We start from the raw sequence: 14,971 nt of genomic DNA, 5'->3' as shown, positions 1-14,971 counted from the left end.
TCAGCCTCAATCCATTCTTGGGAACAAGGGAGCATGGGGATGGATGAACCAGTGCAGAGTAGATATTCCTCTGTGAAAATTGGGAGAATGGGGTCTAATTGGATCACATATACTTACTGAATTCAATGAGTGTTATTTATTCAGTGGGAAACTTTGGATATACAAATGAAACAGCCCCTAACCTTACAGAGCTTATGTTTTATGAAAATAGTACAATAATTACACATAAAAGAATACTATGTGTCTGACTGGGCAGCTAGGTGCCTCTGTGAATAGAGTGCTGGACTCGGAGTCAGGAAGACTCATCTTCCTGTGTTCAAATGAGGCGAAGGTACTCACTAACTGTGTGACCCTATGTAAGTCATTTCCTGTTTACCTTAGTTTCCTCATTTGTAAAATGAACTGGAGAAGGAAATGGCTAACCACTTCAGTATCTTGCCAAGAAAATCCCAAATGGGATCACAAAGAGCCAGACTGAAAAAAAATGACTAAACAACAAAAATGTCAAGTACCGTGCTAGGTGCTAATGATAAAAAACTAAAATGAAAGATTTCCTGCCCTCAAGAAGTTTTCATTCCATCAGAAGAGACTATGAACACACAGGCATATTTTTTTTTATTTTTTATTTTTAATAACTTTTATTGACAGAACCCATGCCAGGGTAATTTTTTACAGCATTATCCCTTGCACTCACTTCTGTTCCGATTTTTCCCCTCCTTCCCTCCACTCTCTCCCCCAGATGGCAAGCAGTCCTTTACATGTTGAATAGGTTACACACACACACATTTAAAAGAAATTTATACATACACAGTAATTTTAGTCAGATATATGAAATAAGGAAAGATCCCATATAGGAAGGAGATAGTGTTTAAGTTGAGGTTTGAAGGGAACTTGGGATTTTAGGAGGTAGAGGTGAGGAGGGGATTCATTCCAGACATAAGGGATAGCCAATGCAAAGGTGTAGCGGATTATGGAATATTATTCATGAGGAACAATATAAAAGTTAGTTTGGACTGGGATGAATGAAGGGGGCAAGAAAGGTAGGTTGAATTCAACTTGTCAAGAGCTTTAAATGGTAAAGAGAGAAATTTGTAAAAGATCCCAGGAACAACAGAGCCACAGCAGTTAATTGAACAAAGAAGTGATGTGTCCAAACTGTGTTTTAGAAATATTGTTCTGTATGAAAGAGGAATTGGAGAGAAGAGACATTGAAGACAGGACGGTGGGTTAAAAGGCTGATATAATAGTCCAGAAGAGATTATGATCTAAGATACATCTTTAATGAAATGAAAGATGGCAAAAGAAAATTGAAAAACAGTGGTTTTCATTCAGGTAGGCTTGAATGGAGAAAGACATTTTGGGAGTCCAAGTAAGGAAAACACCTTCAACTTTGTTGGAAGATATAAGACAGCCTTTCTCCAGCCATGACTATTGAGCCAGAGAAGAAGTTCACAGATTAACTGTCTCGTAGTGTTGTAGAAGAGACCCTGGGAAGGAATGCCTCAAACTCTTGCATGCAACAGTGATGGCTAAAACAGCAGCTTCTGGTGGACTTTGAAAGGTAGTGTTGATTATCTGATTCCATGGTTCTGAACTAGAATCAAACCAACACAAAGACCAGAGTAAGAATTGAATTAGGCAGAAAAAAAACTAAGTAGAGAAGGCAAAAATCTTAGGGCCTTTTATAATTGTATGTAATAATAATAATAATGGCATTTATAGAAAACTTTTAGTTTTGCAACTAATTATATATTATATGTTAATTTGACTTTTAATTTAATATTGCAGGAAAACAGTTACATTAATGCATTGTTACTGGAACTGTAAATTGGTGCAGCCACTTTGAAAACTGTTCCCAAAAGTTGCTAAAATATGCATAAGTTTTGACACACATATATCACCATTAGACCTATACCCCCCAAAAAAATAAGAAAATAGAAAAAGAACCCATACATAAAAAGTATCTAAAGAAGTACTTTTTATTGTAGCAATCAATTGAGAAATGCCCAAATAAATTATGGTATGTAAATCTAATAAATATTAATAGCTCTTAAGAATTGATGAAATGTATATGTATAATGGGTACTGTATATATTACCTTCTCAATGAATAGGAAAAGGATGAAGAGAAGGAGAAAATTTGGAACTTTAAAATAAAAAATTTTAAAAGGTGTAAGAAAAAACAATTTCAGGGAAACCTGGGAAAACTTGAGCTAATGTAGAATAAAGTAAACACAACCTAGAGAGTAATACAAGAACAATTATACTATAAAGAAAAATAAAGACTTTAAAACTATGATCAATACAATGACCATAGTCATTGTCATTGTCATTATCACCATGATTATCATTTTTGCTAATCTGAGGGACTTGCGGCTGATTCTAAGTATTGTTTCAATTTCTATCTCTAATTATTGTTAATTTGAAGTATTTTTTTCATATGTTTGTTGATAGGTTGGGTTTATTCCTCTGAGAATTACTTGTACATATTATTTGTCTATTTGTTTGTTAGGGAATAGCTCTTGTTATATAATTGAATCAGATTTTACACATCAGATTATCAGAAAAACTTGCTGCAAAAATATTTCCCTAGTGTTTCCTTTCTTATTTTAACTACATTGATTTTGTTTCTACAAAACTTTTAATTTTATGCAATAAAAATTGTCTATTTTCTGATGTGATTTTTCTCTGTTCTTCCTGTTAGGCACTCTTTCCTTATCCATAGATATGATAGATAATTTTTCTTTGCTTCTTATTTGTTCATAATGTGATTTTCTATATCTAAGTTTTGTGTCCATCTTGCACTTATCTTGATATATGGTATGAAAAGTTGGTCTAAATTTCTACCAGACTTCTTTCCTATTTTCTCAGCAGTTTTTGTTGAAGAGTGAGACATTTGTTTCAGGAGTTGTGGTTTGTGGTTTTATCAAACTCTATGCCATTGTTTTTGTTGGCCTTTGTGTATTGTGTTACTGATCTGTTCCATTGATCAACTTTTCTATTTTTTTGGTCATTACTTAATAATTTTAATGATTGTTACCTTATATAGTTTGAGACTGGTATTACTAGACTCTTGTTCTTACTATGTTTTTCTTTCTTTTATTTGTTTTAATGTATTTATTTATTTTCATAATAACTTTTTTTATTTTTAAAATACATTCAAAGATAGTGTTTAGCATTCACCCATGCAAAGCTTTGTGTTCCAAATTTTTCTCCCGCCCTCCTCACTTTCTTTCTCCCTTAGACAGCAAGTAATCTAATATAGATAGGTTTAAACATGTGTTTCTTCTAAATATATTTCCATATAAATATATGTTTATCATGCTGCACAAGAAAAATCAAATCAAAAGTGAAAAAATGAGAAAAAAACAAACAAGCAACAATAACAACCTCAAAAAAGGTGAAAATACTGTTGTGATCCACATTCAATAACCAAACTCCTCTCTCTGGATGCAGATAACTCTCTCCATCAGAATGTATTAGAATTGGTCTGAATCTCCTCATTGTTGAAAAGAACCAAGTCCATCACCTTACTATGTTTTTTCATCATTTCCCTTTAAGAGTCTTGACCTTTGCTCCTCCAGATGAATTTTATTATTATTTTTAACTCTATCTTATGATTGTTGGGTAATTTATATGCACTAAAATATAAATTAAGCTAGGAAGTTTTTATATTTTTGTGTAAAAATTACATTGGTGGTCAGGAATAAGTTCGTTTTATGTATGGGAGATAGCTAGACTCCCTATGCAAAGACCTGCAAATGAAAGATGGAGTATCATGCATCAGTAACAGAGTGTGGGTGTTAGGATGGTTTGTAGGGTTAAGGGGAAAAGGAATTTATATGTAATCAGTCTGGAAAGACAGATTGAGGTCAAATTGAGAAGGGATTTAAAATCCAAACATCTTATCCTACAGGCCAAAGGTGACCACTGGCATATTTTGAGTAGCAGTATGAAATGCTCAGATCTGTACTTAAGAAAAATCACTTTTGCAATAGTGTGAAAGATGGATTGCAGCAAAAAGAATAATGAAAGGCTTGATATAGACCAATTAAGAAAACATTGCGTTACTTAGTTTAGATGAAATATGAAGAGGGCCCAAAACAGCATGGTGCTGTAAGTAAAGAAAAGGCATCAGATACAAAAAATATTGTGTGAGTAGAAATGGCAAAATTTTCCATCCAATTGGATATGGGATGTAACTTTGTGAGGAGTCAAGCTTACAATCTTAGGAGATTAGAAAAATGGAGGCCCCTTCACATAAATAGGGATTGTTGGAAGATAGATAGGCTGTAGGAGAAAGGTAATAAATTCTACTTATACACATTGAATATGAAGTTTCTCTGGGGCATCTACTTTGAAATGTCATTCAAAACTGAAGATCAGTAAAGAATTTGGGATTGGTTATAGAAATCTGTGAGTTTTTGCTTATAGATGATAATAAATTAAACACACAGGAGCTGATAAGGTTACCATAAGAGAAAGTATGTAAAGGGAAGGAAGGGCAAAGCTAGAGCACTGGAAAAACACCCACATTTAGGGAATTTTATATGGATGCTGGTCCAGCAAAAGAAACTGAGAAGAAATAGTTCTTTATTGCAGTTAGAATGGGAACCAGGAAAAAGTAATGTGTCATTAAACACCAGAGAGGAGAGAAGGAGGAGAAGAGTCATCAATATTGTAATATTCAGCAGAAGTCAAGAAGGATAGAAATGAGAAGAGACCATCTGGTTTGACAATTAAGACATTGTTGGAAACTTTGGAGAAATAGTTTCAGTTGAATGATGTGTTTGAAAGCCAGATTGCAAGAGATTGAAGAACGACTAGGAAAGAAGAGTAAGTGGAAATGGTGGCTGCAGTTTATTTTTTCTAGAAATTTGGCTAAGAAGAGGAGAAAAAATGTAGGATTAAAAACTCAAGAGAGTGGTAGGGTTAGAGAATTTTTTATAAAGCCACAGACAGTTGGCTATGCTTGTGCAAAGGAAGGAAAAAGTGCAAAGACAGAAAGTGAAGATTAGAGAAAGGAAGGGAATGATTGAAGGGAGGAGTTAGATGACAAAGATTGAAGAGAATGGTATCAAGAACATATATAGGATTACTAGGGAGGCAGTGTCATCGAGAGGGACTTAGAGCTTTATGAGTTCCAGAATGAAGAAGGAGCAGGGAAGGAAGAGATGCACAATGAAGGCAAGTTTGTTCAATATGGCATTGGAATTTCAGAGGGCGCAGTGGAAAAGGTAGACAAAGTTGATGTGGAACTTGGGGATAAAATTGTAATTGTAATAAGCTGGCACTTGGTTTACTCCTATACAAGGAGATGATTAAGTAATATGAGAATAAAGAGAGTAACAGATGGTGGGAATTTGCTAACTATAAGGGAATTAGGAGGAACAAATGAATTGTAATGATCACAATCTCCAAATATTCTTCTGCTCAGTGACCCCCTTATTGCCAAGTGAAGCACAAAAAAATGAATATTCAACAAAGGTGTTTGCCTATTCATGAAAAATGTGCAATCTCCAAATGGAAGAGGGAATCCCTATAAATGGAGAAGTTCTCTGGATGCTCCTATGAGTAGGTGATACTGTGATGATTGTACCACATCTAGGACATTAAAGGATCACCACAGTGATATTCCATGCTTGCAGTTAGTGTTTATTACAATTTTTTGAGTGAGTAATGAATGAATGTCTTATCTTCTCGCTTTTTTATGACTCATTTTTCCTGTGCATTTTAGGATGAACATGAGTTTCTGCTCATCTTCTGATACCAAATAGTGGCTGAATAGCCAAAACAATGTTTAGAAATATTTATATCTAGAGCAAATTTAGCTGGGAGTAATGGTAGCATTAGTGGTAGTGATAGTACTGGTAGTGATGGAGATTGTGGTGATGGTGTCAGGCTACCCAATGCTATCCACATCTACTCTCTTGCAGAAGATGGCATAATATGAATCCAGAGAGCATTTTTTTTCATTCTCTAATCAAACACTAGATTATAAGTACCATCAGGGATACATATACATATTTTTCAAGTATTAGGAATTTGTATACTTATTTTCCAAACAGTTAAGACATGTATATTGATCCCACCAGAGGAGATTTTTTTCCCCCTGCAACTGAACTTGTCCCTACTTGAGATAATGGGGGACCCCATTGATATTGAAAGTTTAAAAGCGGGAGGATGTCTGCCCGGGATTTATTAAGCAAGGAACAGGAATTATTATACTATGTGAGTTGAGCCAGGGAAAACCACAAGGTACATAGAGAGTGGGCTGCAGGACTGTTTTGAGGGAAAAGTTGCTTATTGTCTCTCCCCTAAGCTGTCTCTTTAGCAGAATCCCAGTCAGATTTAGCTCTGAACATGGCTACACATATTCCCCCTACTCTCTCAAAGGGAAAAACTTGCCCACAGAATGACCCACCAGCTGCCCAAACATCCTTTCAGCCCCACTGGAGACAACTTGCCCACAGAAGTGTTCAGCAGCTGTCCAAACATGCCCCGTTAGCACCTCCTTCTCATGGCCAGAGCAGTTCAGAAAAGCTGCACTTTTAGGAAGTTTATTTTTGCTGAAAAGTGTGAGAAAGAAGTGACTTTTTCTTTCTTTCTGTTTTCAATGCAATAGCTGGACATGGTGTCTCGCTGATGACATTCAGTTCCATCTCACAACACCTATAGTTATCTTCATCCATAGAAAGTGAGTTTCAGTCTGGGATGCTGCTAAGGTAGCTCCTCTCCATAGGACCTGCGTAATGGGAAGTAAAACTTTTTTTTTAGATACTTAAGCAATGGTCAGCTAAGTGGCACAAGGGATAGAGTGCCTACCCTGGAATCATGAAGGCTCATTTTCCTGAGTTCAAATCTGATCTCAGACACTTATTAGTTGTGTGGCTTTGGACAAGTCACTTAATGCAATTTGCCTTAGTTTCCTCATCCCTAAGATGAGCTAGAGAAGGAAATGACAAAACACTCCTGTATCTTTAGCAGGAAAAATCTCAAATTGGGTCATGAAGAGTTAGACACAATTGAGCAGCAACAACTTAAACAACTTTCTATGAAAAACAAACACAAATGAATATCAAATGCTAACCTACTGACATTCCTCAAAAGTTTTCCTCTCATTTCTGTCCAGTTAAATCAGAGATTCAATTGGAATTAGTCCAATGGGATAAGAAATCCAATCCCTTTATTTTTAAGATGAGAAAAATGGGGCCCAGAGTGACACAGTAGTAAGTATCTGAGAACACATCTGACCTCAAGTTTTCCTAATTCAGGCTAAATGCTCTGTACACTGTCACTTAACTGTCTCTAAAAAACATTCTACTGTGTACAAGGCATGATACAAGTGCTGGCAATTTAAAAAAAGTTGTTTACTTCAAGGACCTTACATTCTACTAGATTTGTCTATAGTTGCTATCATTCTATATGTGTTAGTTTGTACCATCTATGGCTTTCATTATTATCTCATAAGTAAATTTTTACATAATAAGTGTCTTTTAAAATTCCTATATATTTTCATCATATTAATAACTCATAGTTTATAAGCTATTTCTCTTACTATAGTGCATTCAGGATGTTTCTAGGTTGTTGTTGTTGTTTTTTTTTTTTTTTACCATCATGCACTGGTCTGCTAGGAATAACTTTGCACAAATTATTTTCCCACCCTTTGAAATATACTGAAGCATATTCCCAGAAATGGGATTACCAGGTCAAAGGAAATGTACAGCTTTGTAATTCTTGCTACTTACATAGCACCCAAGACTATTCACCAGCAAGACTGGACCGATTTAAAATGCCAGCCAGCAATGTATGTGTTGTTTTTCCCTGGAATCCTGCCAACACTCATTTTTAATCACTTCTGTTCATTTTGTTTCAGCAAAGTTTTAAAGGCTTAGTTATTTATGGGTGGTTTTAAAATTTGTGGATTATCTGTGTTAGTTTTCACCTGTTTGATCTCCCCTAGCCTGCTTTGCCACATTTTCCAGTCACGCAGCAAATGCAGAGAGAATACACTCTCTTTTCAATATAAAACTTCTAAAAGAATAGTAAACAAAAAATAAATCTGTAACTTACCCCTCATTGCAAATAATATATTCCTGAGTCAGATGTTTAATATACCCATACACATACACATGTATAAATATGCACAATATACATATACATACATATCTGTACACATATAAATAAGCACAACACATACACCTACATATCTATACATGTATGCACACATAGGTACAATACCCACATATCTGCACATGTATACACATGCATGTACATATCTACCATACATACGTTCATGCAACTTTTGGATGGCTCAGTGCCCTGCAGTTGTGTGGATGAGGAACAGCTTGTCTATCATTAAGAACAGGCTCCAGGAACTTGGTCTGGCACAGCAGGGGAGTTCCATGATGTTCAACTGCAATCATTTGTATTAGCCCTGTTTTGATCTTCTGGATTACTGCAGTAGCTTCTTCATTGGACTTCTTGCATGCAGTCTCACTCTTCTCAAAACTGCTTTCTACAGAACTGCCTAATGAATGATTTCAAAGAACAGAGCTAACTATGGAAATTTTCTTTCTTTAAAAAGCTGTGGTGGAGTCCTATTGCCTGTAGAATGAAATACAAACTCCCTGCTTGGCATTTCAAGTCCTTCACAATCTGCTTTGTGGGTTGTCTTTAAGTCTCCTACGTTACAGCCAAATCATGTTACTTGCTGTTTTCTGTAAGAGACTTTCCAGCTCCCATTCCTGCCCTTTGCACTTTTTATTTCCTTCCTCAAAATCTCAACTTAAGTGTCACTTTTACCAAAGCCTAATTCCCTCAACTGTCCAGTGATCTTCGATCCTCAAATTTCTTCGCATTTCTTTTCTATATGTTTTTATTATACATGTTCCCCTTTCTCCTTCCTCACTATTCTTTGCTCATTAAAGACATTTTTATCCTTGTATCCCTGGTGCTAGTTTCATCATCAAGTCATTTCATTTGTGTACAATTCTCCATGATCCCTTTTTTGGGGTTTTCTTGGCAAAGATGCTGGAATACTTTGGCATTTCCCTCTCCATGATGAAAATGAAGAGGAAGAACTAAGGCAAAAAGTGCTGCACATAGAAGCTGGAAAATGAAAGGATGTCCATCAATTGGAGAATGGTTGAGTAAATTGTGGTATATGAATGTTATGGAATATTATTGTTCTGTAAGGAATGACCAGCAGGATGAATCCAGAGAGGACTGGCGAGACTTACATGAACTGATGCTGAGTGAAATGAGCAGAACCAGGAGACCATTATATACCTCAACAACGATACTGTTTGAGGATGTATTCTGATGGAAGTGGATCTCTTCGATAAAGAGAGCCTTAATTGATCAAAGATGGACAGAAGCAGCTACACCCAGAGAAAGAATACTGGGAAATGAATATAAACTGCTTGCATTTTTGTTTTGCTTCCCAGGTTATTTATACCTTCTGAATTCAATTCTCCCTGTGCAACAAGAAAACTGTTCGGTTCTGCACACATATATTGTATCTAGGATATACTGCAACCCATTCAACATGTAAAGGACTGCTTGCCATCTGGGGGAAGGGGTGGAGGGAGGGAACAGAAGTGAATGCAAGGGATGATGCTGTAAAAAATTACCCTGACATGTGTTCTATCAATAAAAAGTTATTTAAAAAAAAGTGCTGCACAGACTGAAGAGCTGTGGCAACCGTGAGACCTCCAATAGGACCTTGGGGGCTGGAGTAGATAATCTCCAGAAAGGGCTCTGCTCAGAAATCTCTGTGCTTATGATATCTTCTGATTGACTACTTAGATTACTCCTCCTCCAGCCTTTCATGTTTAAGCTTTGAGCTGAAGGAAACGAAAGAGCTCTCCCTTTAGAGTTGTCCTTTTTTTCCTCCCCAAAGATAAATATGCTCTGCTATTTCTGGCAACTGTATTTTTTGGACATTCTTCTCCATCAAGGCTCAGTTTCCACTGGCTTTGAAACTTCCTGTTGCATGCCCATCAGAAGCAAGGTAACTGGTAATGTCTATATCCCTTTTTTGGATTCCATGATGCAGTCAAATAACCTTCTTGTTCCTTATACGTGACTTTTGGTCTTCCTCTGTGCATTTATTTAGGCTTTTCCTTATATCTGGAATGTCATTCATTTCCTCTTTGCCTCTCATCTTTTTCAGTGGCCCTCAAACTTTTGTTCTCAATATCTTTATCCTATTAAAAATGATTGAGGATCTGTCCAAAGAGTTTTTATGTGGTTTATAGTTATAGATATTGATCACATTAAAAATAAAAACTAATTATGAATTTGTAGACTCTCTGAAAGGATTTCAGAAATTCCCAGGATGCTCTGGACCAGACTTTGAAAACTACTGTATAATTTAGCTTCTCTAATTTCCTTCAAGACTCAGCACAAATGCTCTTTTACGTATGATGTTTTACCTCATGTTCTTCTGCTTCAGCTTCTAATGCCTCTCTCCTACCCCAATTACCCTGTATTTATTTGTATATCTTTCATTTCTTTACATATGTAACTCTTGATTCCCCTAATAGAATGTAAGCTCACTGAGGGCAGGGACTGCTTCATTTTTGTCTCATTGTCCCCAACATCTAGCATAGTGTTTGGCATAAAGTATGTATTAAATAAATGCTTGATAACTGATTGATTAATCCTGTTCCTGGCTCCCTATTAGGGCACTAGAAAGAGATGATAACAGGACTTGGTAATGTTCACCCTATCTACAGTGACAGCTAGATGAGCCTAAAATTAGGAAAACCTGAGTCCAAACCTGGTTTCAGACACTTATGAGCTTTATGATCCTGGGCAAATCATTTAATCTCTGTTTGCCTTAATCCATTGGAAAGGGAAATGGCAAACCCTTCCAGTGTCTTTTCCAAGAAAACTCCATGGATAATATAATCCATAAGATTAAGAAGAGTCAGAGGAATTAAGAACATATAACCCTACCTATACTGCACATTTACAAAAGGATCTAAAGGTTTTTTAAATATATTATTTCATTTGATCTAATGTGGTAGTTAAAAGTATCATAAAATTATTATCTATCACTATCACTATTAATGTCACATTTTAGTATTCTCATACTACTTCATAAGTGTATCCTGAGGAAAGCATTTTGCAAACCTTAAAGCATCATATGTGTGTATGATCCTATATATGTATTTATATGCACATACATACACATAAACAAATATGGAGATAAACATGTGGACACAAGCACACATACAGTATAATGCACATATACATGTGTGTGCACATATGTGTGTGTAGGATATTAGTAACCACATGTTATAGGAGCTGGCTTTGAAGCCAGGAAGATGTGGATTAAAGTCCTATCTCTGAAATCTATCATCTATGTCACCCTGGGTAAGTTACTTAGGTTAATCTGGGTTAAATTTCTTAACCTCTAAAGCACTCTAGGTCAGAAAGTCCAATGGGACAACAGGCCAAATAAATAACATCTGAACCAGATTTAAATGTAATTGGGAAATGGTTTCAAAAATAAGTAATACACATAAAGCAATGTATATTAAAATAAATTTACTAGAAAGAAATTAAAATAAATAATAGAATAGAATATAGATAATGTAACTATGTTGTTTTCTAAGTCAATATGCAGTCTTTAGGCATCCCTAAGTAGGGTTTAATGATCCTTTTTCTGTTGGAGTTTGACACCACTGATCTAAACAACTCTAAAAATTTTACTTTCTGAGAAAGTGCTGAGATTTATTGGTAGGGGGAATTTCTTCACTAGCTAGTCCTTTCTACCAATAAAATCACAATCAGTTCCCTATTCTTATTAGTACATTTGAGGTAAAGGTTCACCTCAGTTGGAATTTTTAATATATATTTTCCCTTTAAACTACTAAGCCATTAAAACTACATCTGGAAATCTTTATTTTATGGATTGTACTCACTTTTAAAATTCTTTTTACAAAAAGTGATAGTATAAAACAAGAATAAAGCTCCCAATTATCCCTTGAAGCCAATAAAACTCTTTATTCTGAATTTCCAGGCCCTGTACTAGCTAATCCCTCCTACCTAGCCATCATTTCCTAAATCTATGCAGACACACACACCTTGGAGATATTGCAGGTTTAGTTTTAGACCATTGCAATAAAGCAGATAGTGCAATAAAGTAAATCACAGGGTTGTTTTCCTATTGCTTATAAAAATTATGTTTATACTATACTGTAGGCTATCAAGTATGCAGTAGTATCATATATTAAAAAATGCATATACCTTAATTAAAGATACTTTATTGCTAAAAAAAAATGCTAACCATCACCTCAGTCTTCAGAGAGTTGTAATATTTTTGTAAGCAAAAAGTCTTGCCTCAATGTTGATGGCTGCTGATCAGAGTGATGGTTACTGAAAATCGAGGTTCCTGTGACAATTTCTTTAAGCCAACAGCAAAGTTTGCCATATTGATTAAGTCTTCCTTTTACTTGAACACTTATTGACTATTGTAGGGTTATTGATTGGCCTAATTTCAATGTTATTGTGTCTCAGGGACTATAGGAAGACATTAGGAAAGGGAGAGAGATAAGGGAATAGCTGATTGTGGAGCAATCAGAACACACACATTTATCGATAAAGTTCACTGTCTTATATGGGTATAAACAATCATAATAGTAATATCAAAGATGATATCCAAATGATTTTTTGAAATGGAAATTTATTGTTATATATTTTGAATACTTCCTTAGGCTCAGCTGGGTACATGACAATGTTATTTTTTTTTCTATTTTGGTTTTTCTTTTAAGTTTTAAATTGTTAAAAAAAAAAAAAAGAACCAAATAAAAAACTCTGATCATAGGTCATCATAATAGATATAATAATTATTTAAAAGTTTGAAATATTGAAAGAATTATCAAAATGGGACACTGAGATATGATGTGAGCACGTGCTATTGGAAAGATGGAACCAATAGACTTGCTCAATGGAAGATTGCCACAAATTTTTGATTTGTCAAACATACAATAATTCTGAAGCACAATAAAGCACAGTACAATAAAGTGAGATAGGGTCGTATTTATTTCCCACCTTTGTTTTTCATGTTCCAGACAATCAAGCCTTTTACTGTCTCTCTCCTCAGAACCAATTGATTGACTCTTTTAAACATTCTCCTCCATTCCTTCATTCACTCAGTTTTCATCCATACCATTTCAAAGTGATTGCCTTTCTTCCTTCAAATTGTTAAACACTCAACTTTCTATAGAGCCTTTCCAAAATGTGTGGGAACTCAGCAATAGTCACTGAATTGGTTTTAGCTGCTTCCTTGGTCATTTCCACATTTGCCAAGGATTCGAATATGAAATATGTGTATCTCTTACTTAAAGAAATCAGAGGGATGGCATGGGATGATGGCTGCTGATGTGTGGTTCATACAAATAAGAACAAAAGAATAAGTCTTGGTACTTTTCTTAATGGATCCAATAGCTCTAGAATAAGAGCTAAAAGCAGTTACAGAGCATAAACACAATTATGACATCTTGTGACTCCAGACAGTGTCTTTGCTTTTTAAAATAAACAAATATATATATATATATGTATATCTATATATATACATATATATATTTAAATATTTTAAATTGCTTATATACAAACTCTCACTTTCTCTATTAGGTGATCTCACCTCAAAGCTATTTGACTCAAATTCCTTCAGCCCTCTTTCACACCTTAATACTTTCCTGTGTTCCTTTTCTCTCTAATTTCTGAAGATATCTGTGCTTCTTTCTAAGGCTCACAAGCATTAGAGCTAGAAAGGGAAAAGGAAGAAAATAAGCATTTATATAATGCCTACTGTGTACCAGGCACTGGGACAAATGCTTTACAAATATTATCTCATTGATCCTCACAATGACTCTGGGAGGTAAGTATAATTATAATCTCCATTTACAGTTATGGAACCAGAAGGATCAAGCGTCCTAATTCTAGATCTAATAATCTAATCACCATGCAACCTATAGGCAATTAGAAGGAAACTCTAAAATCATTTAGTCCAGCTTTCTCATTTTGTACTTGGGAAAAATGAGGTCACAGAGATAAAATCACTTGCTTGGAGTCAGTCACTCATGTAGCACTGGTATCTAACCCATTCTCTATCCTCTGATCTTGGAATTAATTATCTTCCCACTTTATCAAATTGCTTCTCCAACTTGCCCTGCCCCTTGTGTCCGTGGATCTATGGGCTTTTGCTTCCTTCCAACTCTTTTGCCTAAATCTTTTCATCTTAATTTCCTCTTTTTTTTTCTTTCTTTTTTTGGCTGTTAGGAATGGGTGGGTGGGTGGGGGGGAAGTCAATCAGGGTTCAGTGACTTAGCCATCTAATTAGTATCTGAGGCTGGATTTGAATTCAGGTCCTCCTCTCTCCAGGACCAGTGCTCTAGCCACTGTACCATGTGGTTGCCCCAATTTTCTCAATTTTTTTTTCCCCAGAACCTTTCCTTGGGGGTTTGTTGCTCAGTATTTTCATGTACCACAATGACCAGGCTTATATTCTCAAAAGCCAGGTATGTCCTTCCTTAAGAGACTGTGTAGGGGGACTACAAATGAATGCAAAGACTGAGATCAGAAGGTCACAAATTTAATTTTAATTTAACTAGTTGTATGACTTTAGCCAAACTATTGTGCTTTTCTGAGATTCAGTTTTTTCATTTATAAAATAGGAGGGGAATTATAAAAATATTCCCTAAATTTGAGTTCTAAAATTTGTTGACTCTCTTCTTCCTCTCTGTCCCACCATCTGAAATAAATAATCAAGTTAAGAAAGGCAGCGGACAACTTCCCTGCCTGTTTTTAGGGTCTGAGACTTTGGGGTTTGAGAAGTGAAAGGAAGTTCTTGGGAGTGCCCTGAATCTAGGGACATCGACATTGGTTGGAACAATACAAAATCCACATTTTTATCCCAACCCACACATACATCCAAGATACTCTCTTTGCCATACTTT

At 35.4% G+C, this 14,971-nt stretch overlaps 1 long non-coding RNA gene across 1 annotated transcript; it reads right to left on the bottom strand.

Annotated features, from left to right (window-relative positions):
- Positions 1–606: 606 nt before the first annotated feature.
- On the bottom strand, positions 607–8,889 carry LOC127543464 (uncharacterized). The gene is made up of 2 exons (XR_007949239.1): positions 8,292–8,889; positions 607–6,744 (listed from the first exon to the last, which is right to left on the bottom strand). It is a non-coding gene; the product is annotated as an uncharacterized LOC127543464 (long non-coding RNA).
- Between the last annotated feature and the right edge of the window lie 6,082 nt (positions 8,890–14,971).

The sequence above is a fragment of the Antechinus flavipes genome, chromosome 1 (assembly GCF_016432865.1).
Source record: "Antechinus flavipes isolate AdamAnt ecotype Samford, QLD, Australia chromosome 1, AdamAnt_v2, whole genome shotgun sequence".
In the NCBI taxonomy this organism is placed as follows: Eukaryota; Metazoa; Chordata; class Mammalia; order Dasyuromorphia; family Dasyuridae; genus Antechinus; species Antechinus flavipes.
Note: the sequence above shows the minus strand (reverse complement) of the source record. Positions and strands in the feature narration are given on the sequence as shown.